This window comes from Lygodium microphyllum, unplaced genomic scaffold (assembly GCF_053477565.2).
Source record: "Lygodium microphyllum isolate KBCC unplaced genomic scaffold, Lygodium_microphyllum_v1.1.10 scaffold_131, whole genome shotgun sequence".
Lineage (NCBI taxonomy): Eukaryota > Viridiplantae > Streptophyta > Polypodiopsida > Schizaeales > Lygodiaceae > Lygodium > Lygodium microphyllum.
In genome coordinates, this window is record NW_028229614.1 from 64888 (window position 1) to 91914 (window position 27027).

A 27027-nucleotide genomic window follows, 5' to 3' on the forward strand; every position below is an offset into this window, starting at 1 on the left:
TCAGTTCATCAAAATCTGGAAATGGCTTCCATACATATACTAACGTAACAAATAATTTTCATGCCTTCTCATTGTTAAGGCCACTCAGAGTGGATGAAACCAAATCATCATCATCCGACACATTGTATCAATCGTCACTGCTAAAGCATCTGCAATGCTCCTCACCTTTAACACACACTCATCAACATACATTTTCCCTTTCTTCAATGCATTCAACTCTTGCTTGAGTTGAATCTTTCGTACCTTTGTATTTACTGAAAACATACTCTCAAAAATTGTCCAAGATGCATGTGAAGTTTCTTCATTCCTGATATGTCCCAGCACAGTATTATTAATGACTGCGGATAGCCAATACATCATCTTTTTGTATTTCGCATTCCACTCTTTCCATGCTTTTAACTCATCTGCAGTAGGAGGGATACCCAGCTCTGGCTCCTTTTCTTCGCCTGAAACAAACTCATAGAGGCCCTTTCCAATGAGGAAGTTCATCACACGGAACTTCCATGAAGGGTACTTGTTCTTTTCGAGCTTCTCAATAATAGGATTTCCACTATTCTTTGCCATTATCACAAACAAGGATACAACATAGCAAGCTAGTCTTCTGCAATCTTTCATAACACGTGCACAGCACTACAGTAAGCAACCTTTTTCACTGATTGCTCAATAGTACATGTAATTTGCAACCTATTTGCAGATAAACCTTATGTTTGCTTCCTCAAACACCTCAAAAATTACAAATTCGCAATCTGTAACCTATGCACCCACTTTCGGTCAATATAGCCGAAATCACAGTGTACCTTGAAACTATTGTCCGCAACCTTGCGGCTCTAAAACGGGACCTGAAATGGCCTCAAACACCCAAAATAACTGCGGGCAAGCCCTAAAGGGCTTATTTGCAGAATATATAGTGCTCTGCTTGCACACCAAATCTCACAGCAATCTAAGTTTTTTGCTGGACCCTGCTTCCGGTGGCTCCACAGGCACTATCCAAGAGAGAGAGTGGAAGAATGGGAGAGCTTCTTACCCGTTGCTTGCTTGTTTGAACCTTGCTTCTTCTCCTTCACTTCAACCTTCAAAATAAACCTCTCTCACTGGCATGGCTCTGATACCATGTCAAGAATCGCGTGGTGGGGGGACTTTCTTGAGATGCTGCACCAAATACACACTGTATACACAAGAGGAAGCTCACTCAAGAATACAAGAAGAGAGATGGAGGCCAAAACGTTTTCTTGCTGGTTTCTTTTTCTTCTTCCACACACTATACAATGTACATAAAGTATAGATAAGATACAATATAAAGGAAAGTGGCCTACTAAGTCAAACAGTGCATAACCGAGTACACTAATCGACTGGCGCTATGTCTTTGCCAGCTGTAGGTAGGTGTAACAAACTAAATATAATAAGTGATAAGTCAGTGGCCATGTGAGTATCATAATGACCACCAACGTGCTAAGTGTAGACGTGTGGACCCATCTAGCCAGGCGGTCCATCATCAATGTCCGCACGTATTGAGCTTGCCATCTCAACAAAATGCTAACATGCAAGAGAAGAAATTTCTTCTCAACCGAATTAAGGCACGCGAGTTTGATAGAGAAGGAATAGACATCGTAGTTGAGATGAAGATATGGATTGAGTCAATGGATGATTATTTATCTGCTTCGGAAACTGCTTCTACCAATCAAGCAATGATAGCCAAAATTAAGCTAGTTGGCCAGGCTCAGTTTTTATGCTATTGTAATATGCACTAGAAGAACTATCACATAGTACAAGACAATCAAAGAACCAAAAGGCCTCATTCTCCACATAGGCACTAGATTGTATGATTACATTATGACTATGTGGTCCCTCAATGTTGCAAGTGGTGATAGGTGGTGATCTTCGGGCTGTTAAAAATGTCAATGTTAATTATGGTATCTTAGGGAGTTATCACTTTGGTGGTGACCTTGGTGTGCTCTAAACAAACCCCCCATGGATCGCCACCAACCAAGGGAGCTCCATCACAATAATGGAGTTCCCTCCCACGGCTTGGTGGTGACCCTCATCGTGGGTGGTGAGGGTGAGTGCCACAAGTGCCAAGTGTGATATGATGTTATAGGTGGTGATTGGTGGTGATCTGTGAGCTTTCAAAAATGTTAACATTGACTATAGTATCTTGGGGAATCATATTGAGGAGATCACCATCATATGTGAATGGCTCCAAATGAGTCATCACCGTGCAAAGCAGGCACCTTTCAAGGGAGTTGTGACCCGTTATCACTTGGTGGTATCCTGCATGTGGTGTGAACCCCACATGGATCACCACTAAGTGAGAAAGCCCCATCCCAGTAGTGGTGACCCATGTGAACCCCACATGGGTCACCACTAAGTGAGAAAGCCCCATCCCAGTAGTGAACTTTCCTCCTATCGCTTGGTTGTGACCCTCGTGGGGCGGCTAGTCTGAGAACCACACAATGCCAAGTGTGGTTATATGTAACGTGACCGCCTATTGGTTGTTTAGGCACATTTTTAGCGATCCATCAAGAGACGAATCTAAGTGTTGCCACCCGGAACTCCCATGGAATGTTACGGGGTTTCGCACCTAGGATTTCTTGAGTCTGCCTCGCAATAGAATGTTCGCGACTAAACCCACTAAGATCGACCTAAAACTTGGGTCCTTAGTGGTCAAGGTCTCCTGATAGCATTCTAGCATTGAGTCCTGGACATTCAACTTTACGTAGAGATACCCAAACCGAAGGAAATCCATGCCGCACTTGATTCAAAGAGAATGGGAAATGAGAGGGATGCACCGCTCAACCTCCCTACCCATAGGGCACATAGTCCCATTCTGGTTCCCTAAAATGGCATGACTCGGGGTTCTAACCTAACAATACCTAAGGGTCGAATGTCGATAAAACCTTATGAGAAGCCTACTAGTTCTGTGGGACCACCCTACCATAGGACAGATCTGTCGGGGTCCCACCCACCCGCTTCCCTCAATAGGCGTTATTTAGTTATCTAATTGGTTCCTATCGCATTTATGTTTCACATTTAAAATTAGATTCCTTAATTAAGCCTTTTAGGGAACAAGGTTTGTTCACATAACTTATAGACTGACACGAAAACAGAGGAAGCAGTCCTTTTCACAAACAAGTTCCTTAACTTATCTTCAAGTTAATCTTTGTCTCCTACCCATACAGGAGAAATTATATGTCCCTTCTGCCCTGCAAAAGTACCCAGTCCAAATCACATGGCACCATAATTTCCATCATTTATCTAGAATAGGATCTTCCAATGCCACAGACATTGGGGCCACAACAGTCTTCAACTCCATTCCAAACTTAGCAAGGGTTGTCCAGAGCTCCACTTGACCCACAAGCTACCTAGGAGTGAAACACCATTCATGTGGTTGGCCTTTTCACCACTTGACCTTTGGCCCCTAAATCGAGCAGTGCCCTTCTTGGGTTAATCCGTGATGCGATGTTGGAAGTGATCCACCCATGCAAAGAACCTTTCCTTAATTAAATCATTTAGAAGTCAAGCACAAACAAAGCATTCAGTCCTACTATCATCTTTCAGAAAACATTCATTTATTCCCATGACAACTTGTCATCATAGACCCCTGCCATGAATTTACCATCAATCACAAGCACTTGGAATAATCATCCAAACCACAATCCAACAATTAGTTGATTATAAAAGCATTTAGGTTGTTTTTCAATCAACCCACAAAACCAATTGCATTTTTTCAAACACCACAAAAATAGACACGATAACAATTCCATTGCATATTCACTCTCTCCCTTGGGATCAAAGGGCAATTCTATGCAAAATTTACTTAACACTTGTATGCACAATTCTTAACATCATTCTTTTTACGATTATGCCATTCATAACCCTTGACAGATTCTTCCTTGTAATTTCTCTATCAACGAATAAGCCATATGCAACTAGGTGCAATTAGCTTCCCTTGATACATGCACTTCAAAAACTCCATCTTTCGATTGCGATGAATTTATCTTTTTCAATAACCCATTCTCGTGTGGCATAGTACGGCCTAATGTGTCTCATGGAAATCTAAAACAAGCAGCTTAACAACTTAGAAATGTATTATTTATATATGGTACCATAGTTGTATTGGCAGTGATGCTCGAAGCTTTGTTGTTGGTTGTGGTATTGCCATCCGCACGCGACATTCTTCACTTGGGGACCATCGTCCACGAATAGATTCAAGAGATAAGAAGGAGGAATGAATTTTGAGATGGAAGAGCATAAGAGAAGGTGGCTCAATCAAAGACCAAGATAGGGGGAATTGAGCTAACTCTCTCCTTTGCAGCCTCTCAGGGTAACCTCTCTCTCTCTCTCTCTCTCTCTCTCTCTCTCTCTCTCTCTCTCTCTCTCTCTCTCTCTCTCTCTCTCTCTCTCTCAAGCTCCTTCTCACAATCTCCTGGAGGGGTATCCTTCTACCTCTCTCTCTCAGCCTCATGGGGTCTCCTTATGCTTCCTTGTGTCTCCCATGCCTCATATTTATAGCTAAACAAGAGAAGAGGAGTTATGGCTGAGAAGAAGAGCTCTTTGTGGAGAGGATCTTGGAAAAATCATTAATTTGATGCTCAAATCATAAATCTAATGGTTCCATTGGCTCCAAAAGGGGGATAAAACTCCAAGACACTTGATTAGAAACTTTCAGATCACTCCTTCTTTTTCTCCATGTTCGAAGTGTTGTAAACTGCTTGTAAACTACAATCGTGACGTGCGCGATTTTGCCAATCTTTTTTTTTCCTTTTTAAAATAAAATCTCCAAAACTAGCTAAAACATCACTTTCTTTTTTATTAAATGACATCTAGTTCTAGAAATCTCCATATCTTTTTAGGATAATATCTAAAATATGCTAGTTTTTCCTAAAATCTAATATTTTTGGACCATCCATACTATACACATTAACACTAGTGATTAATATGGCTCATAACTCTCATTCACTTTGTAACTTCCGTGAAGGGTGGCTATGGTCCTTGTCAATCCGAGAAAAATATCGAATTATGACCTTTTGTTTTTTTTTAATATATATTTTAATTAAATAAAAATCATTAATTATTAATGTTAGTTAGTTTTTACTTTAGTTAGTCTTTAGTTAGTAACCTTACTAACTTATTAATTGACTAACTAACTTTCGAACTAACCAACTAATTTTTAATTGTGTGGAAATATTACATCCTCCTCTCCTTAAGAAATTGAGATGTCCTCATCTCGAGATAACTGGTGGTTTCATTCTGGAACGTATGGGGTAAGACCCATCACGCATTCATTGCGACACTCTGACCACTCATTCATAAGCATGCGGTCTTTTAAAACAACAACTTATTGTATTTGATATATCCGAGTCTGGATTACAAGAGAAAAGTTTATTGTAGTTACATCTCATGAATATGTTCTAGGCTTTTTCTAAGTATTTGATAACTTCCTGGTAAGTTCTGGATCACAGAAGCTTGTACAACTTCATTTCTTGTAAGTTTCAAGTTCTCTTTGAGTCCTATTGGGACAATTGACATGGATATGCCCAATGTTGTGGCACTAGGAGCATCGTTGTTTGGGGTGCTTTGGACATTCCCTTTCAAAAAGACCTAGCTCCTTGCAATAGAAATAGCACAAAAATTTATCACTTGTGGTCACAAGATTCTTGATTGTCCTTGGCAAGATTTTCTTCTTTAGACCAAATTGCCCCAGGATCCTTTTAGTGGACCGAAGTGGTCCTTTATCTCGGAAACTCTATTTCCAAATTGTCCTCTTTTTAGATCTAGATTGAGATCCATGGACAATCGTCTTTGCTTGTAATACTAAAGAATACTTTTCTGGTAAGACCCAATCTATATTAGTTGAGAAGAACACTTAAGAGAAATTCATTGCAAGCTATAACTATCATTCTTACTAAAGTATCTTTGGTCACTTGTATGTTCTAGGCTCACAATTGATGCAACTCCTATTACTCAGGTTAACTGTAGTTAAAGAGTCAAGTTTAGGCCAATACAAACTATATATCGATAAAATTTCTAGGATTTCTAGTCATCCTGAAGAGGTATAGTGGGTTCTAGGTCTTTGTCTTCATCTAATTCCTCTATATATCCAAAGACTATACTTGTGTAGCTTTGTTTTCTTGGAGGCTTAAGATCTTCTGGACTTAAATTGGGGCAGCTTTCTTGGATGTGCCTTAGCTCATTGTAGTGGAAGCACCGACGGTAGGGATATCTCCTACGAATGTGCCCTATCTCTCCGCATGTCTAGCATCTCTTTTCTAATCTCACGAATTAGTTTAAAAGCATGATGGCATGATACATGCTTCATATATATGTTATTATACAATAGTCAAACTTATGCATAATCAAGATGGTTCCTACTATAAGGATTTTCTTATCTAAGCCACCATGTGAGTCATTTGACCAAGGGCACCAATCAAAAGATTTCAAGTACTTATGTTTTGGGGATATCTAGCTATTTTAGCTTGAAGAATTTATTCATCCTCAAAGTCTAGTAGGTTGGCAGAAGGTATCGTCCACGTATAGCATCTTTCAACTGAGCCCAAGTGACAGTGGCTTCAAAAATACCTTGATATTTGCACCATTGCTTCCACAATATCTGAGCTTGGCCAACCACTAACTTAAGTTTGGCTATCATTACTTGATTGTTGGCAGAGGCAATTCCTGCGGTAGAGAAATAGTCATCCATCGACTCAATCCATATCTCCACCTCTGATGCAACGTCTATCCATTTTCCACCAAACTCGGGTGCCTTAATCTGCTTGAGAATAAAATTTCTCTCTTGCATGTCTGTATTCATGGGTGTGCAAAAGGTGCATGACAATCAAGCCATACCACTTCCGTTATTCTATTTAGGATATGTCTACAAACCATACATTAATCAATCACACCTCATTACAAATTTTCACTCTGATACCAACTGTAGCGTGCCCACCTATTGGTTGTTGAGGCACATTTTTAGTAGTCCATTGAGAGACGAATCTAGGCGTCACCACCCAACACTTCCATGGAATGTTATGGGGTGTCACCTAAGGTTTCTTGAGTCTGCCTCGCAACAAAACATTCCCAGCCGAACCCCGCTAGAATCAATCTGAAACTTGGGTCCCTAGTGGTCAAGGTCTCTCATTCTAGCATCAAGTTCTATGGACATTCTACTTTACACAGAGATACCAAAGTCGAAGCAAATCCATGCCGCACTTGGTTCAAAGAGAATGGAAAATGAGAGGGATGCACCACTCAACCTCCCTACCCATAGGGTGCATAGTCCCATTCTGGTCCCCTAAAACGGCATGACTCGGGGTTCTAACCTAACAATACCTAAGGGTTGGACGTCGATAAAACCTTATGAGAAGCCTCCTAGTTCTATGGGACCACCCTACCGTAGGATGGACCAGTCACCCATCCGCTTCCCTCAATAGGCATTATTTAGTTATCTAATTGGGTTCTATCGCATTTATGTTTCACATTTAAAATCAAGTTCCTTAATTAAGCCTTTTAGGGAACAAGGTTCATTCACGTAACTTATAGCACTGACACGAAAACAGAGCAAGCAGTCCTTTTGACAAACAAGTTCCTTAACTTATCTTCAAGTTAATCTTTGTCTCCTGCCCATACAAGAGAAATTATATGTCCCTTCTGCCCTGCAGAAGTACCCGGTCCAAATCACATGGTACCATAATTTCCATCATTTATCTAGAATAGGATCTTCCAATGCCACAGGCGTTGGGACCACAACACTCTTAAACTCCGTTCTGAACTTAGCAAGGGGTGTCCAGAGCTCCATTTGACCCGCAAGCTGCCTAGGAGTGAAACACTATTCTCGTGGTTGGCCTTTTCACCACTTGACCTTTGGCCCCTGAATCGAGCAGTGCCCTTTTCGGGTTAATCCGCGCTATGATTTTGGAGGTGATCCACCCATTCAAAGAACCCTTTCTTAATTAAATAAGGAGTCAAGTATAAACAAGGCATTCAGCCCTAATATCATCTTTCAAAAAACATTCCTTTATTCCCATGACAACTTGTCATCACAGACCCCTACCATGAATTTACCATCAATCACAAGCACTTGGAATAATCATCCAAACCACAATCCAACAAATAGTTGATTGTAAAAGCATTTAGGGTGTTGCTCGATCAACCCACAAAACCAATTGCATTTTTTCAAACAGTGTAAGAATAGATGTGATAACAATTCCATCACATATTCGCTCTCCCCCTTGGGATCAAAGAGTGATTCTATGCAAAATTTACTTAACACTTGTATGCACAATTCTTAATGTCATTCTTTTTACGATTATGCCATTCATAATCCCTGACAAATTCTTCCTTGTAAGTTCTCTAACGAATAAGCCATATGCAACTAGGTGCAATTAACTTCCCTTGATACATGCACTTTGCAAACTCCATCTTTCGAATATTTGCGATGAATTTATCATTTTCAATAATCCATTCTAGTGCGGCATAGTATGGGCCTAATGTGTCTCGTGTGAAAGTAAAACAAGTATATTAACAACTTAGAAATGTATTATTTATATCCGGTACCGTAGTTGTGTTGGCAAAAATTCATTAAAAATATTATTGGAAACAAATTTACAATCTCGAGGAATGTCTACCCTTGTACCTTAGTACTTTCATTGTCTATCATTCATTGTTGGATGAACCTCAAAGGTATCACATGCGCTTGTCACCTTTAATGCCTCACCACTTCCCTTCAAGAGTCAATGACTCTCTCAAAATATACCCTCTTCATTTTCAAATTTTTATTTCAAGGGACTGTAAACCACTTTCATTGTAAACTTGGATCACATCTTATTTTTCGAAATCACATCCATCACAATCTTGGATCAACTCTTTGCAACTTGATTGCAAGCATGGATAATCGTAAATGTTTATATCACCTCTATATTGATCTAGATAATGAGTATGCCCCTATTTGCAAAAGAAACAAGGTATTTAGAGTGTGTTGGAAGAAATGAGATCAAAGGGCAATAATAACATCAATTTATGGACTAATGGCAAATTGTATCCTATTGATCATATGACAAGAAGCACCCCTCCATTCTCTTCATGTTCCTCATTATTGAGGCTTATTGGAGATGGTCATCAAGGACTTCTAGCATATACTTAGAATCTAGTAGGCCACTCTAGCATTTTGAAACTAGAGAACCAATTGTTATGCTAGAAAATAGATGCAATGAGGAAAGTATTAGAGGAGAGCCAAGGAAAAATAAGAATTCTTGGAATCCGACTACATGTAGCCACATAGAAGGAAACAACACTCTAATTGCATGAAAGGCAAAGAAGTCTAAAGAATATCAGGACATTCAAGCTCAGAAGTGGAGGTTGCAAGAGAATAATAGCAACAATATGGTAACAATGGGTCACTCATGCTGCTAAACTAGTTGTATTCTTCTATTACATTTCTAGAGCATCAAGTCCAACACAAGTGCTCATTCTATGGATGTATTATGAATCCATGCTCATATGTGTGACGTTTTTGTTGTGACCAACAAGGCCATTCTCCATCCGGACAAAGCAAAGAGAAACATGGAGAGAGCATCACAAGCCTATAGTAACATCATTCCTCCCAAAGCTACAGGGAATGTGTTGGTGACTAAGAAGAGGTTTAGGAGAGCCAAGGAACAATGTGTTGAAAGTTCCTGCAAAGATCTTTCTTGGACATGGAGGAGATCCAAACCACCTTGGAGAAAGTGGGGATTAGTAGGTAGAGCTACACTTAGATGCACAAAGTCATGTAAGAGATATTAAAGAAGAAAAGGATACTACATGGGTCTCTACTTCCAAAGCCATTCTCAGTTCAACAAGCAAGACACAACATCAACCAAAGAGTCTTGGAAGTCCTTGGTGATCCCTTTTACATCATAGATTGGAAAGAGGAGAGTGTTAAAGTATAATAGTTGTAACTGTATATTCTTTGGCTTGAGGACTTTGTAGAGAGCTATGATCAAGTTTTACATGCAAGAGCATACATTAGCAAATGGGGTTTCCATTTTGGTTATCAAGTTGGATGAAACAAATATTGTAAAGGGTGAGAAGATCGAGAAATTTTCTATCTCCTTGATGAATAGGGTTCTTTTGCTAGGTAGCAAGGGTGATGAAGGCATAGAGGGCTTAGTGCACTTCAGCATGTAATCAAAGAAAGGCATTTGGTGGAGCATTTTAGGTTGACACAGAAGATTTTAACGTGTTGCACTGGGTGTTTCAACAAACTTCTATACATGAGATGACAAGTGCTCAACAAGTAGGGGATGAACTAAGTGTTGAAGGATGGTTTGGACAATATAAAGTGGAGTGGCTCATGGCCACAAATTTAAAGACATTGAAGTGCATGTATAACATGTCAAAAGGTGCAACTTCTAAGAGTCCTTGTATGGCCGCTATTTGGAACACCTAATAGACACACCAAAGATTCAAATTTTCAATCCATTCTAGATATCCCTTAATCAAACGTCGGCTGCCAAGAGTCTAGTCTCTATAGAATGCTCCATCTCAATGCAATGCTTAGTTCAAGCCTTGTTTCCTTTCCAATATTGCAATTTCACTATGCACAAATCACGAATTAAGAATTCTACATGCATGATTACATCAATATTGTATATCAACTTGAAAGGCACTTGACCTGTGGCTATCTTATACACAATTTGATAATCCCAAAGTTCTACCATGAGCTTATTGTCTAGATTGCCTCGTGACCCAAAAACTATTTTTGTCAATATGTTAACTAAAAATTTATTCATGGCCTCTAGTTGAATATTGGCTTATGGGTAATAGGAAGCTAACTTTTGATGGATAAGTAGAAATGTGGAGAGCAAGTGCTCTAGCAATTCATTAACAAAGTGGGTTCCTTGGTAGGTTGGAAATTTTGATAATCTTGATATGACCTATTCCCATAGGGATTTGGCTATCATTAACAAAGTAGGTTCCTTGGTAGGTTAAAAATTTTGATAGTCTTGATATGATCTATTCCCATAGGGACTTGGCTATCATTTGGGCATCATTCTTACATGTGGTTCTTGCCTTAGCCCATTTCTTCATGTAATTCATCACAACTATAATGTATCATACTTGAGATAATATACACAAGTGGAAATCTAGAATATTGTTATCAATCCTTGTCACTTTCTCTCCACTCATTTACCTAGACATGTGGTCACCCATATAACATTGTTTTCCTTTACACACAACTACATTGAAGTCAAATTCCAATAACAATTGTGACTAGCTAGCAATATGGTCAACATCACAAGGTTTGTTAACTAAGAATAGTAGCTTGATGGTCCATCAAGAAGGTGAAGGGAGGGGATAGAAAATATGGCAAATTTCCTTCATACCATGCCAAGCTCTTCATGTTCCTTTATGAAGCAACTCATCTATATTTTGTGAGTTTCCTATTGGAAAATCTTGCAACAAAATCCATCTTATGATCATCAAGTTGGAAGAGCACTGCCCCAATCACGATCTTGGTGTCTAGAGCTCATAAAATAAGTGCATTAATGAGAGCCTTTTTCTAGCTTGAGTTAACACAAAGGCCATTCGTGAACACCTTGAGGTACTTGCATAATTTATCTTTGATTATAATACACATCAAGTTCTGAAAAGTGTCCAATGCATTCATGAACCCAAAAGGTATAGCTATATAAATGAACACTCTCCATTCCATAGAAAAAGTGGACATCAAGTTGGACTTGCACACCTTATTGTAGCCAAAGAACCCATCAAGGAAGCTATATGTTTCCTTGCTTGCCACTCACTCAATCATATGCTTGGTGTATGGCAATGGATAGTGGTCCCTCTTGGTAGCCATGTTCACCTTCCTGTAATACTCAAATTTAACTATTCTCTTTTAGCACCATTACTCTAGATAACACCCAATTCATATGCTCTATTTTGTAGATGAACCCTACCTTGAGACGCTTGTATAATTCTGCCCATACAAGATGTGCATATCTAGGGTTCATTAGGCAAATTCTTTGTTTTGTGGAAAATTAGGGTTCTCTTGGTATCATATACATGAGCATGTATGTTGATATCCCTTTAAGGTCGGTGTGCATCCAAAAGTTCATTAGCAATGTACATAGGCTTGGGTTTCCTTAGCAAGGTTCACCTCCTTAACATTTACAGGTCTATTGATGGTCTCACTAGATTTCCCTTCCCTTTTGGTCCCAAGAATCACAACTATGTGATCTCCTTCTTGAATTGATTGAATTTCTCAAGGAAATTTTGTGGTTTTAGTCCTTATCATTGCTCCTGGCTTCCTCTATCATAAGGACTTTAAGAGAAATGATGAGGTCTATGGGCTCATATCTTGATTGTTGATAGTCTAGGATCCCCAAGTGCTCTAGTCATTACAACTATCATTTCCTTCTCATTCTCCTATGTCTACTAGTAATCCTTTAACCTTTCAAGGTGTGGGATCTACTAGAATTTGTATTGTCTTACCATCCAAAGTCATACTCTTGCAACTCATCATTCTATTTTTCCTCTCTTTCATCTTCACAAAAATCCTCCCCAATCTTGTACTCTTCATCCTCAAATCATTCGGTCCCATAAGTGATACCACTAGTCTATTATAATAGTCAAATAGTGCATGATGTAGCTTGGACTATTTCCACTCTTATTGTTAAAGTAGCTCCTCAAAAACGAGAAAATTAGTCTCGAGGTTGCCCCTCCCCCCCAACGTAGGTCAAGATGGTTCTAAGTTTATCATCAAGATAATTATCGTTAGTCCAATAATGCTAAGCTTAACCATGTGTGCAATGAGCTATACTCCACTCCATTGACTTATTTGTTTGTAGGATTTTGTATATTCACCCTCTTTTGGGAATGACAAGCACAGACAGAAAATAATGTTATCCAATGTTGCTCATTTTGGGGTAAGGGATGTATTTTTTAAGGGTTCTTGTTATAGATCTACAACTTTTCTCTCTAGAGCATATTAGAGATGGCATCCAAGTTAACAAGCATGGTCTTCCAACTTTGCATTCCTACTCTAAGCTCTAAGTGCTCGCATCTATTGCCCCTACCCAATCTTCAATGAGTTTGGTATTTCACATCCATGAGTGACTAAGTAGTAGTTCATAATCTACACCTTTCATAACCATGAAATTGACTATGAAACAATCTTCAAAATCTTTAGAGGCCAATCCTTCAACACTCTGAATGGTCGGGGACCTTGTAATCATTGGCTACTATGAGGTCAAAGTGCACACTCTCAATTGATTCATTTCCCCATGCCTCAAGCACAGACTAGTTGTTGATAATGCTAACTATTGTGCCCATATCTATGACAAGTCTCACCAAGAGCCTGCATTAGAAGGATAGCATGATGCCTTTGATTCCTTCCCAAAATGTGTTGACTCCAAATACCCTTGGAGAAGGGACTGGTGCTTCAAAAATGGTGCTATTACTTTGCACTAGGTTTGTATGGCTTCATTCTTCCTTGTACCCAAAGTTTAAATGCCATACAAAGGTTAGGACTATTTCTTAATAGCATTCCTAGTGGCGTAGTTATCTTGGTTAACACTAATGTTGCAAGGAAGCCAAATTTTTACCCATTGTACTAAAAACTGTCACTTCTTTTGCTATGAATTTTCCTTATGTCAATCAGACTTTGGTTCATTCTTTGTTTGATTGGGTCCAAAGCCATTCTTTTTGGGCCATGTTGTGACAATTGTATTATGTTAGATAGTCCTATTGCACTCATGTTATATGTGGCTTTTGGATCTCGTTCTCCTACATAAGCCTCTTGTATCCTTTCTTGACTTTCTCTATTACCTCAAGTTTGTGTTCCACATTAGGGTACTCTTCTCCTTAAACGCTATTGCATGTCCATTTGTGAAGCCATGTTGCACTCTTTGCAGTACATGCAACATTTTTTAGTAGGCAACACAATGAGCCCCTCCCTATGATGGATCCATTAGAAACGAAAAGTTTGGGAATGCTTATGCTAGCTTTCTTACTCTATACTCACAAACTATCCTTTCTCTCTTGTTTCAATTCCTCTCTCAATGGAGCTTACAATCCACATGACCTCCTATAGAACTTTGTTGAGATTGGATCTATCTACAATTTTATTGGTTATGGCTTCATATACTCATTTGTCTTAAATTCCATTGACAAAGGCCTAGGCAATGGCCTCATGGTTGTGTCTCTTTGCATAGCAAGGATTCAATGAGTTTTTTGCTGTGGCTTCATATACTCATTCCATTAACAAAGGCATTGGCAATGGCCTTTTGTTGTGTCTTTTTGCATAGCATGGATTGAATGAATCATGTTCTCCCCTTATCATCTAGGCATAACATAAAGGCTTGTGTCTTCTTTGAGTCTGAGTTGAGGTTATTTGCCTTGTAGGCTTGTTTAAATTGCTCTATGAAACTATGAGGGTTATTGCTTTGTTGTTCTCTATTTACTTGAAAATCAAGGGTATTTTTACTTGACCATTGGTATTGGGCATAATGCCTAGTCCTGTAACCCGTGAGTTGGCCACATTAGTCCCAATCTACATAATAGTGGACTTGTCAAGCAGCTTTCTTTACATCAGATCTATGATTTAGTCGCTTGAAGATCACATAAGTCCCATATTTTGTAGTAGACTCCTGATATTTTTTCTCTCTCACAAATTGAACAAGTAAGAAAATAGAGAGAAGAGAGAAGGAAAGTTAAAAAATCATACATGACACAATATTGGGTACAATCTTCCCCATGCATGGGTTAGCACCTCCCTTTTGTATGTATTTATAAATTTGAATCAAGTTTTTGTGCTCAAAATACATTGAATTCATATTTTTGAGATCTTTCTTTTACTTTTCTTGCATGAATCTTTTGGGAAAATAAATCTAACATACCCAATAACACCATATTGGGGAATATGGGAATTTCCCATAAGTTTGGGACACGTGGTCAAATCTTTGGATTTGTCATAACTTGAACACTATAACTCCAAATCGAGTACTCTGTAGCTCAATAGATTCCATTTTTCAAGTGCTTTCCAATGATAGGTCACATCATATGGTTTTGAGAAACTTATGGGCATGTTATCCGGGTGCCATCTTTTTAGTATTCAAAAGATGGGAAAAGTTGGGAGATTCCCAAACTCACTAATGTGTTCAATTCTAAATAGCTTTACAACCAAAAATAATATTTAAATCTTTCTAATAAATACATCCAAAATAAATCTATTACACATGTTCACACGCAAAGTTTGGGCTATAGCATGAAAGCTACCTAGGCTTCTCTTAGCTCTCATAACATGTCCTTCAACAATTGTTCCTTCTTCATTATGGTTGTTGGGTTTCTCTAGTCTTCTTAGGTAAATTTCTTCTTTTCCATTGTTTTAGATCTAATCATCTAGAAATTTTCAATCAAAAACTTAGTTTGTCCTATCCATGCCCTCATGCACTTAAGCATACTTTTTTTCCTTTCCAAATCAAGTGTAAGGTGTGCACACAACCATATTCAATGTGGTTCCCTTAGTTATAGCTCTGTCTAGTCTCTTAATTTTAGTCACTTAATGTTAGCCACAAATATCGATAAAGGTGTAACTTAGCTAAAAGTGCAAGGTGTCAAAATTATTTTGAAAATGATTATATTTTTCAAATTGCATTACAATAATTTAGGTGACATCATTTGTAATGTACAAGGTGGTGGTTGCATTATTATTTTGTGTTATTATTTCAAGAGAGCGGGCTCACTCTCATGCGAATTGTACTAGTTTTGATAGCCTCCCAAGGATAAAAGCAAGCTTCTCTATTTAATTTTCATTGTAGGATGGCTCATGGATCTTAGAAAAAGCATGCAATTAGAGAAGGACCGATTGGAGCCCTAAGAGGGACACCAAGGAAAACGAGGAATCTACTATAAGAAAATCCATCTTGTCACACCAACAAGAATATCCTTCATATTTAAATCAACCACAAGAAGAAAAACAACACCAATCTTCATGCAACGTCATATAGCAATTATCCCACGGATTTATCACAACAAATCTTCAACACATTCTTCATAGAAACCATCAAAGAACCACAATGACACAAAAGAAATATCAACTTTGAATGGAATTCATCACAGATTGTTCATTTTTCATCGTCTTCATAGTCTCTCTCATGTAGATACAATGTTTATTCATGGAAATTTGGCTCTCTCTCTCTCTCTCTCTCTCTCTCTCTCTCTCTCTCTCTCTCTCTCTCTCTCAGCGGGTCCCAGTCAGAGAGGGGCCCACCCAGACGACTATTACACAGTTCTTTCAGACAGACAGAGTGAGAGCTACTGTACCAGCCTCCAGCCAGACCTCCGAGCTCACACTATAGCAGGCTGAGGACCAGCGTACCCGACGCCGCACGAGGATCCGTGGGTTTCGGACACCACAGCCACACCGATAGGAGATCTGGAGGATTCTTGATCTACATCGATAGCAGACTGAGATCCGACGACGCTCGACACATTGGATCTCAGATCTCCAGTTTGCTCTTTCTCCACCACCGATGTACCACATCCTGCATCCAGGAGGGATCACCTGCTATTAGCGACTTCGACGACTGCTACTACATCCCAGGATAGTATATCTCCCTGCATGTGTTACATACACACATCACACCACTTTATCACAGCCGACAGTTGTTTCCCTATCACAGCCGACATTTGTTCCCCTTTTGTAGCCATTATCTGGAGTACCAGAGCTACATACACACATACACATACACGACACATCACACTCACAGCACCGTATTTTCAGTTTCCAATTTTTAGCTTTTCATTCAGCACTTTTATTTTGGATAGCTGGACCTCATCAGTTGTATCACAGTTTGTCTCATAGGCCAGTTTTGGTCTTTAGAAGACGTTAATATAACTCTCTCTCTCTCTCTCTCTCTCTCTCTCTCTCTCTCTCTCTCTCTCTCTCTCTCAATGGTACATTGGAATTACAATGAATAATCCTCTCTTGGTCCTGAATAACCTTCCCAAGAGGTATGCCTAATATGAAGAGTCACCAAAGCCACTATAGTATCCCTTGAGAGCTCACTACTGTCACTGTCACTGTAGTCTTCACTTCAAATCTTCTTCAGCTAATTCTTCGAGCTATTTCAAGCTTGTATTCTTCCTCTTTCAAGATTACAAAGCATTCTCTAAGATAAATATCCATCCATCAAAACAGATACAGAAGCAAATAGAGGCTTACAGAAGAGAGACATAGGCTCTATAGAACAATATAAAGGGTTAACAGAAGGCATAAAACCTATACAACTCAAACCAAAACCACTTCAAACCATCCAAAATCATGCAATATGTTCTTAATAATTCCTCAAAAGACTCGTTCATAATCCCAGCCTCTCAAATAGAAAGAAAACAGACCAAAACAGAGGCAAAACAGGCGTTATCAAAACCAAACATAAACATTATAGAACCTATTAGAACATCATATCTCAACCAAAATCCATCATGAGGTTCTTGAACATACTCAATCCATCCCAACACATTCCAAAACACTTCCATCTCAACAAAAATCAATTAATAAACCCTCAAAGTCATCCATTCAACTCACCAAAATAACAAAAAATAGCTCCAAAAAAAAGTTAGTTCAGCCCTCAACATATCCCCATGCTTAATCAAGGAGCGTCGTTGCAACCTTGAAAGAAGAAAGAATACTAAGGCCAAAAACTAGCTCAATAATACTTTCTTGAATATCAATCAATTAGCATCCACAAATAAACCTTAACCCCATCAATCTCCAAAATAACTTGGATCTATCAAACAGATTGATGAAAGGAAAACACCTTAACATATAGATCAATTCTTAATTGCCACACTAGAAACAAAAAAAATTAATAAAGGATAAAGAGGGTCTTTTAATCCTTCGCAAGTCTTCAAAACTTGATTCAAATCTATAAATCAACATCTTCAAATCCGTCCCATTTTCTTGAACCATAGATCTAGATAAACACAAATTAAACATATCCATACACTAACACACATTACACACACACACACACATAGACAAATGTGAACGACAACCCATCAAGGGAGAATGGAAGAAGAGAGATTTCATTAAAAGCTCAATCCACCAAGTACATCCATAAAGAACTCATCAATGAAGATGTTCCCTTTAAAGGCTTGATGATTTTGGAACCTATCCATAGAAAGAGATTCATCTACAAATACCTTGGGAGGATTTTGAAAGAATTGCAAATGGCACATCCTCTCCACAAGGACAAGATATCTGCTCGAAAGACACAAGGTATGAAAGTACAAGATATCTAATTGACAGGGATCGATATCCACATTGGCATTCAAACATAGCTTGGGGACTTGCTTCTAATCATTATGAGAGTGTCAATGCATTACACTAGGTACCAAGCAAAGTGAGTAGTCAATCTAACAAAAGGATCAGTGGATTGATGATGAGTCTGAGCAAACTACAAATATTTCTGGTAAGCTTAGATAGAATTTTGTCAATCCCCTAGAAATACATGCCAGCTAATCTAAGATCATATCAATGAATTATTTTGGCTCCACCCCCATCATCTTTGTATATGTAGATCAAAGCCAAAGTGGCTACTAACCAATTGAGAAGGGCTAGAAATAAAATATTTAGAAGGATGAAGTGGAGCAAGTACCAAGGGATGAAGTGATGGATAAGAAAAATCATAAAAAGAAAAAAGATTAACGACGGAGATTTGGATAATTTTACTAGATCGGATAGAAAAGGGGTTAGGAAATAGACTGGAAAAGTGGAAGGAGTGTGATAGATGATACAGGACAAGGAGAAGTAGGAGAGAAAACACAATCAACAATAAATGGGCCATGAGTGAAGATAGGAATTTGAGAGGCATCTTGTGTTTGGAAAAGAAAAGGGGAAATACTGTATCCTGCAAATTTCAATTGAGGAATCAGCTAGTGTCGACTATAGAGTGTTGCCACATTTTCTTGGAACGAGGTCGTTATGACAAGAAATTTCTTTCTTTTCTCCCATAAGGGTTTTTTTCTCTCTCTTTTTTCTTTGTTTCCTACTCTTGAGGGTGTTTCCACCTTTTCTCAAAGAGTAGATCAGTATGATAGGGACCAATGTCCTTTTCTTCCATACTCAATTTTTATTTTCTCTTTTTGTTCAATTTTTTTTCTCATGGGACTAGAACATTACTTAGTAGAACCATCCATCCACATCTGTGAGATTAGACAAGAACGTAGGAGAGTAGAGATAGGAGGTGGAACTAAGGAGATATAAGGTGTCATCCATCTCATCAAAAGGATAAGGATGGCTATTAGTAGTAGTATGCAAGGCATTATCGATCGATGCGCAAGGGAGGAAGGGGCTATCAGTTGTGATTGTCAGGATCCCTAGTAAGGGTAATACTTCTTTAGGTGATAGCCATTGATTAGGAAGCGATATTCAGAGGTGTCCATGGCCTACACTTGGACAGAGTCATTAGGGTTGCCATCAAGTACCTTGTAGAGGCCCATCAAGTGTTGTTGGAGATTTCCTAAAAACTTGCCAAATCTTGAATCATAGGCGAGGACTAGGTTGCCTTTCTTGAATTCTTTGTGCCTAGTAAAGCTGTCATGGTAAGTCTTTTGTCAAGCCTGTGTAGCTTCCATACATTATAAGGCCATCCGTCGTCATATTTTGTCTAGACATTCCAAGTGTAGAAGGCAGTGCTGTAGTGACTCATTATCTTCCAAGTGCTTGATGATAGCCACTCACAATGATAGGAGTTCTAACTCAATAGGGAAGACAAATTTCGTGTTGTACACCAGCTAGAAAGGTGTTTGTCCTATAGTAGCCTTATGGAAAGTTTTGTACACCTAAAGGGCCTCTATAAGTCGATTGCCCCAATCATGATGATGTGAAACAATTTTCCTTGTCATCAGGATCGACCAAAGGATATGATTGGTAACGTCAACTTGGCCATTGGCTCTAGGATAGTAGGGTGTGGACTTGCAATGGTGAATATTGTAAAGCTCTATCAGCTTTTCCATAATCTTGTTCAAGAAGTGAGTGTCTTTGTCATCACTGTCCAGCTCTAAGGGACTACCAAAGCGAGTGATGATATTCTCGTACAGAAATAGGGCCATGCTATTGCCATCATCTTGTTTGAGAGCTTTGGCTTCGCACCACTTCGTCACATAGTCGATACATACCAAGATGTACTGGTTTTTTACTTCCTTTTGGTCAAAGGATCAATTGGGCTCACAAAATCGATGCCCCACTTCTTGAATATCTTTAATGGAAGGATGGGATGTGGTGGCATATCACTAGATTTAGTAGGTTTTCCCACCCACTAATAAGCATCACAACATTTGCAATAGTCATAGGTATCTTTATGCAATGTAGGCCACCAATAACTTGTGCAAGCAGAGCCTTTCTGGTTGTCGCTTCTCCCACAAAGTGTTTGCATAGGGCTCATCATGGCATGCTTTTAGCACTATCCCGATCCCATCTCCTACAACACATCTCCTGAGCACTTCATCTTTACTTCTCTTATACAAAGTACCACTTAGAGTAAAGGGGACTGATTCCAATAACAACTTCTTCTTCTCTTTACTATAGATGTTGGGAGGGTACCGTTGTGTGCCTAAAAGGTTGGCAATGTCTGCATACCATGGGGTTACTATTTTGACAAGAAATAGGGAAGCATCAGGGAGCTTTGGATCATCTTGCTCCTCTTCTTCAATCCAAGGAATCTGCGATAGATGATCGGCCAAAACATGGGAGCGAGCAGACTTAATAGCCACTTTTATGTCAAACTCATGGAACATTTGGATCCATCTCATAATTCAGCCTTTCACATCTAACTTATTCATCAAGAAGGACAATGCCTCATGGTCCACATAAAACTTAAAGTGTGCCAATAGCAAATAGTATCAAAACTTCTCCAAGGCAAACACCCTAGGCATTCTAGCTATCACTGTGTAGTTCCTTTCTCAATCAATTACTTTTTTGGCTTGCATAGTAGATAGGTTGATCTAGCTTTGAGGAGCCTTTTTGATGTAAGATTACACCTAATCCTTCAATAGATGTATCAGCATGCACATGGAATTCCTTTGTTCCAATCAGGAGGTTATGGGATGGGGGCTTCAATGAGACACTACATCAAAGTGTTAAAAGCTTCTTTACAATGAACGGTCCAAGTAAACTTTGCATCTTTCCACAGGAGCTTATGCAAGGGGATTGCCTTTGTTGCAAAATGTGCAATGAACTGCCTATAATAGCCTACATGGCCTAGAAATCCCCTCAATTGTTTGAGGTTAGATGGTGCTATTAGAGGTGCAATATTCTCAATCTTGGTAGGGTCTGTTGCTATTCCTTCTGCAAAGACAATGTGACCCAAAAGAACTCCTAAAGATACTCCGAAGACATTTGTCGGGATTGAGGAGATTTCATACTCCTAGTATCGATCAAAGTATTGCTCCAAGTACCCCCAATGCTCACAGATTAGGCTATAGACATAGAAGTTTGTTGGGAGCAAAAGGTTCCTCCACCTAGCTGCCCGTGTATTACTACAGTGATAGTACCTCCACCTACACACTACAGGCTGCGGGCATCCATCATTGTCACTTCATTCTTTATTCTTGTGACATTTGAATAAAGGGAAGACCAGTCACACATTGCAACTGTTGGAGTTCCCACGTTTGGAGTTTCTCTCTTTCTTGCTCTTGCTCCATACGCCATAGCTCTCACCTCTGTGCCCTCTTGCTCGATCCTTCTCACCTTTCAACTGGTATTAAATCTTGGTTCTTCAAAGTCTTGAACATGGTTAGGCACTCCTTCAGCATTCATTCGAATACCTACACTCTTATCTTCACTCTTGGCAGCCATAACCACACCTTTCGAGCTTCCGATTGGTATCATATTTCTTGGACAAGCATTGGGTCTTCTTGGGCAACCTTACGGCATTCATCTATAGGTATTGGAGCTCTCATTCCACTCTTTATTTCAGTCCATAGGGTTTGAAGAATAGGGTAGTCATGGCTTAGCCCATGAAGGTTTGGAACTGAGCTCTCTCTCTTCTATACCTATTGAGGCCTCTTGGGAAGCTTCCTTGGGAGCCGTAGAAGCTCTCTAACCATCAAGTAGTGCCCATCTCCCTCAGCACCATCAAAAATGTAATTTTAGCATGTTGCACCATTTTTTTAGCTTGTCAAAAACATGGCCTTCATCTCCAACACCTCTTTAGGCCATTGGCACTACACAAATGTCTCATTTGAGGCATAGGAGCATACTTCAACCATGGCATTAAAGGCATGATCTTGGCATTGGCATTTGGGTCTGATATGCTTCAGTCCAAGACTATCATAACAGTCCATAGGCAGCCCCAAATAGTGTTACATTAGCATTTTATGTTTATGTTTGCTTGGTACTAGCTATTGATGCCATTTGGTACCTGCATCATGCACGAATGTTATGGGAAGCTATGCATATGATATGCCATTGATTTGGTGCTGATTTAGGCCCTGTTTATGATCAATTTGATAGTGAATTTACCACTGTAATAGAGCAGGGCTGAAGCTATTTAACTCAGGTTATGTTATGCCTATTGGTCTCAGGTGCTTCTCGGATGCTTTTTATGACTATTTAGATACAAATAGAGGTTGGCAAATGTCTTGAGGTTTCGAAATGTATTTTGAGCCTTGTTTGAGCTCCGTATTGGTTGGCACTTACTTCACATTGGTCTACACTGGCATGCTTTGTGACGACAGAGGTTATACCTATGGTCTACCCGTTGGTGGTACATGTTTTGAAGCATATGTCAGTGATGCATGCTACCTACATTGTTTGAGCTTCTTTGCCACTTGGAACTTTAGTTGGGCTTGTACTTGGATACTTTGGAACCTCTTTTAGATGTTTTGTGGCTTGTCAAAGATTGAATGGGTTCGTACATGATGTACTTAGATGCGATTAGATACTTGACTGCTTACATACTCTTGGTGCTCTCACGATGTGCGATCTTGGCTATGAGATGTCTTATGCATTTACATGCTATCTCTAAGCTTGGTTGCTCATTTGCCATCAACTTTTGTGCCAGTGGCAACTTTATGCTTATAATCTTATATTTAACAAGAGCTTGCAGGTTATACATTTGAGCTATTACTTGAGATTTGAGACCGGGATCTCTTACACGTCCTTGACTATGATATTTGCTGGGTAGATGCTTCCATGCCTACTCTTGGATGCTTATGAGCTGATTTGATCCGTCTTCATTGAGCATACACCAACCTTTGTCAGGTCTTGCCAGTGTTGTGTACATCTTACTTATTACTCAGCGGATGTATTGGTTGTACTGACAGAATCTCTTGACACATTTGGGTGTTTGGTTCATGTTCATTGGCTATCATAGTGCATGTGCTATGCCTGCTTCATGCAGGCTTGGAGTTGGCAAGTCACTATTGTCATTGGATCTCTATTAGCTCACAGTTTGCTCTCATTTACTCATTGCTATCATTTATTACAACAATCTATTTTATGCAGACTATTATGTATTTATTGGGCTGAATCATAGCATTTTGATGTACTATTGATAGTACTTGGTAGGGAGCATCATTAATCACTTGTACTTTGCCATTTTGTCTTAGTTTGCTCGTGGTTTTGGCTGTTTACAACAGTATACAATGAGTTGTTTTGACTATCTGCATTGTTTCTAGCTTGCATTATGGCTAGTTCTTCCATGGATAATGCTATATTCAACATCACTAAAATGGATGGTACAAACTGTGGCTATTGGAAACACCAAATATGGCAAGTGTTGGTGTAGAAAGTTGCAGGTTAAACCACTGAGATTGAATGGGCAGCAACCCACAATGATACCTAATGATCAGTGGCTTGAGATTAATGCATTGTGCAAGTCCACTATCATATTGTCTCTCACAGAACAGGTACACTACAATGTAGTTGAGGAATCACCGAGTGCATGGGATCTTTGGGAGAAAATTAAGAACTTGTATGACAAGAAAAGTCCTGTTTCCTAGACGTACTATTTAAAACAGCTTATGGATCTCCACATGAAGGAGAATGTGACTATGTCTGCTCATTTGAGCCAATTCCATGCTATCATAAAACATTTGGTTTTGGAGGCATTGATTTTAAGGAGCATGTGACTCCCTTGTTCTTGCCTGGCACTCTTAATGACTCTCGAGATATCTTTCATACTTCTTTGTGTGCCTCTGCATTACACTTAAGATATCTGATATTGAGAGTACTCTTGTTCAAGAAGAGATAAATAGAAAGAATTTGGATGCATCATGTGTCTCTCATGCATTGACAATAAGAGGCAGGAAGGATGGAAATGGAAAGAGTGGTAGTGGCAATGGCCGTGGACGGGATTCCTAGATATCCCGCTCCAAGTCTTGTGGGAAATCACGTAGCAAATCCCGTGGCAAGAATGCAAATGTTACATGTCATAATTATGGGAAAAAGGGCCACATTAGACCACAATATTATGAACTGCACAATGAAAGGCACAAGGAAAAGGGGAAAGAGAAAGTGCAGGAGAAGTCCTCTTATCGTAGTATTGTACCTACAAAGTCCAATGTAAAGATTGAGGAAATTAATGTTATGCAGCTCAAGGAATCTGATGAAGATTTATATTCTTGTAGCTTCTTCATGTGATGCCTCACAAATGATTGACACTCACTCTATGTATGCACAGTGTTGGCTTTTGGATTCAGGTGCATCCTTTCATGTGACACCTTGCAGAGACTGGTTTCATACATACCGCACTATTTCTAGTTCTATGCATCTTGGTGATGACAGGTCTCTTGATCTTGTGGGCATAGGTGATGTTATGCTACAATTTTCCTCTGGCAGCACTTTTCTTATGCATGATGTATGCCATGTACCTGCATTGACCCACAGTCTTATGTTAGTTGGATAGCTTGATGATGCAGGATATCATCTGTGTTTTGGGGACTCTGCATGGAAATTTACTCATGGTAGGCTTGTACTTGTAAGAGGTGCCAAGTCCGGTGGCCTCTACCCCTTGGTTGTATCTGGTTATGCTCTTGATCATGTTTTGGCAGTGGGTTCTATCCCATATGTATCTTTTTGGCATGCTTGTTTTGGGGCATATGTCTCTTAAAGGAATGAAAATGATTTGTGCTTTGCAATATATCCCGCCTTTTGACTCTTCTGACTTTTCATCATGTGATCATTATTTATATGGCAGGCAAACTAGGAACTCACATAAGAAGTCTGGTATGTCATGCATGGGTGAGCCATTGGCTCTTGTGCATTCTAATGTTTGTGGGCCCATGCCCTATCAGTCACTAGAGGGAGCGAAGTATTTCATTACATTTATTGATGACTTTTCACGTAAGGTTTGGGCTTATCCCGTAAAGTAGAAGTCTAATGTCTTGGTAGTATTTCAGCATTGGCTTGCTTTAGGCGAGAAATAGTCCTGGGCATAAACTGAAATGCCTAAGGACAGATAATGGGGGTGAGTATGTCTCACGTGCTTTTGAGCAATTTTATGATGAGCAAGGTATTAAGCATCAATTGACCCCGCCCCTTACATCCCTCCCCAAAATGGCATGCCTAAGTGCGTAAATAGGCCTATCGAGGAGAGATACACATCATGCTTAGCCATGCAGGCTTACGATAGCATTTCTAGGCTAAGCCAGTTATGACTGCAATGCATATCATTATGAAGGTTGTTTTGGATTGATTCTCTTCTGCTATCTAGACTTGATTATATCCATAGAATCCATCCAATTGGGAATATAGCTCATGTCCCACCACTGTGTCTAACATTTTGTTTGTAAAAAGAATAGGAAAATGATCCTCCTTTGTCTTAAAATTTAGCTTTCAAAAGTCCACACATATTCGTAGCTTTCCATTCATCTTGGGTACTAGTATAATGGGTGAAACCCATTCACTATTGGCCACTAGATAGATAAACTCAACTTCAAGGAGCTTCAATAATTCGGCTTTCAGTAGGACTGAGTAATTTGGATTCATGCACCTCTATCTTTGCCTCACAGGTTTGGCATCAGGCTCTAAGTCGATGTGATACTAACACACCATGGAATTAATCCCCTTTAAATCTTTATACGACCAGGCAAACATGTCTAAGTTCTCCATCAATAGATCATGTAGGATTGACAAGTCATCTTCTGGAAGACTGATACCCACCTTTAGGTGACGTTCAGTACCATCTATATCCACAAAAGTTAATTTCTTTTCACTTTCCACTTTGTGGATGAAAGTCCCATGAACTGCTTCTAGGTATAGATCCAACTCCTTCAAGGGAATGGCCTCCTTGTCTATTACTCCACTTGAAGCAAGTTCTTCTTTCCATGAGGACTCAAATAGTTCTTTGGGATGCTAAAATGGTATCATGGCTGCTTTAGGAGAGTTCATTATCTCTTGACTCAAGGACTCATCTTCTAAGGATGCCTCTAAGAATGTCATATAACATGAACCATCTGAGTTTTGCTTGGCCTGTAGGACTGGTGTTCATTGGTAAGGCGCATCATCATGGTCCTTTCTTAAGAAGGGTAACTTAGGGTGACAAGAGCCACTGCTAGAAGAAGGCTTATTTTGCTTAATCCATTTTTTATGAAGGTTTTGCATATGTGTGATTGATTGACCAATCCAAAGGGTACTAAAAGCATTCTGTCGAAGAGCATGGGAGCTTTAGCTTCTGAAGCCTTTGGGAGTTCCTCTTTGTTTGTATTTTCCTTTGGTTGTATAGATTGCTCCATGTTGCTTTCATTATCTTCATCTTGACTTCCATCATCGTCCTCTTTAGACTCTAGTTCTACTCTGTAGTAGGGGCTCCATAGGAGAAGAACGAACTCTCTCTTGTATCTTTTGCTTCTACTTTTTCCCTCTAGTTTAGCTTCTATGTCTATCTCTATCTCTTGTTCTATCTTTGGCTCTACTATGGCCACATAATAGGGAGAATAATGCATTCATGTCTCTATCTCACTATCAGAAGTAATTTCAAAAGTCATTCATGGTTCAGGCAACATGTATTAACCCATCAACAAAGGCTTCTTTCGGGAGTTGGCTTA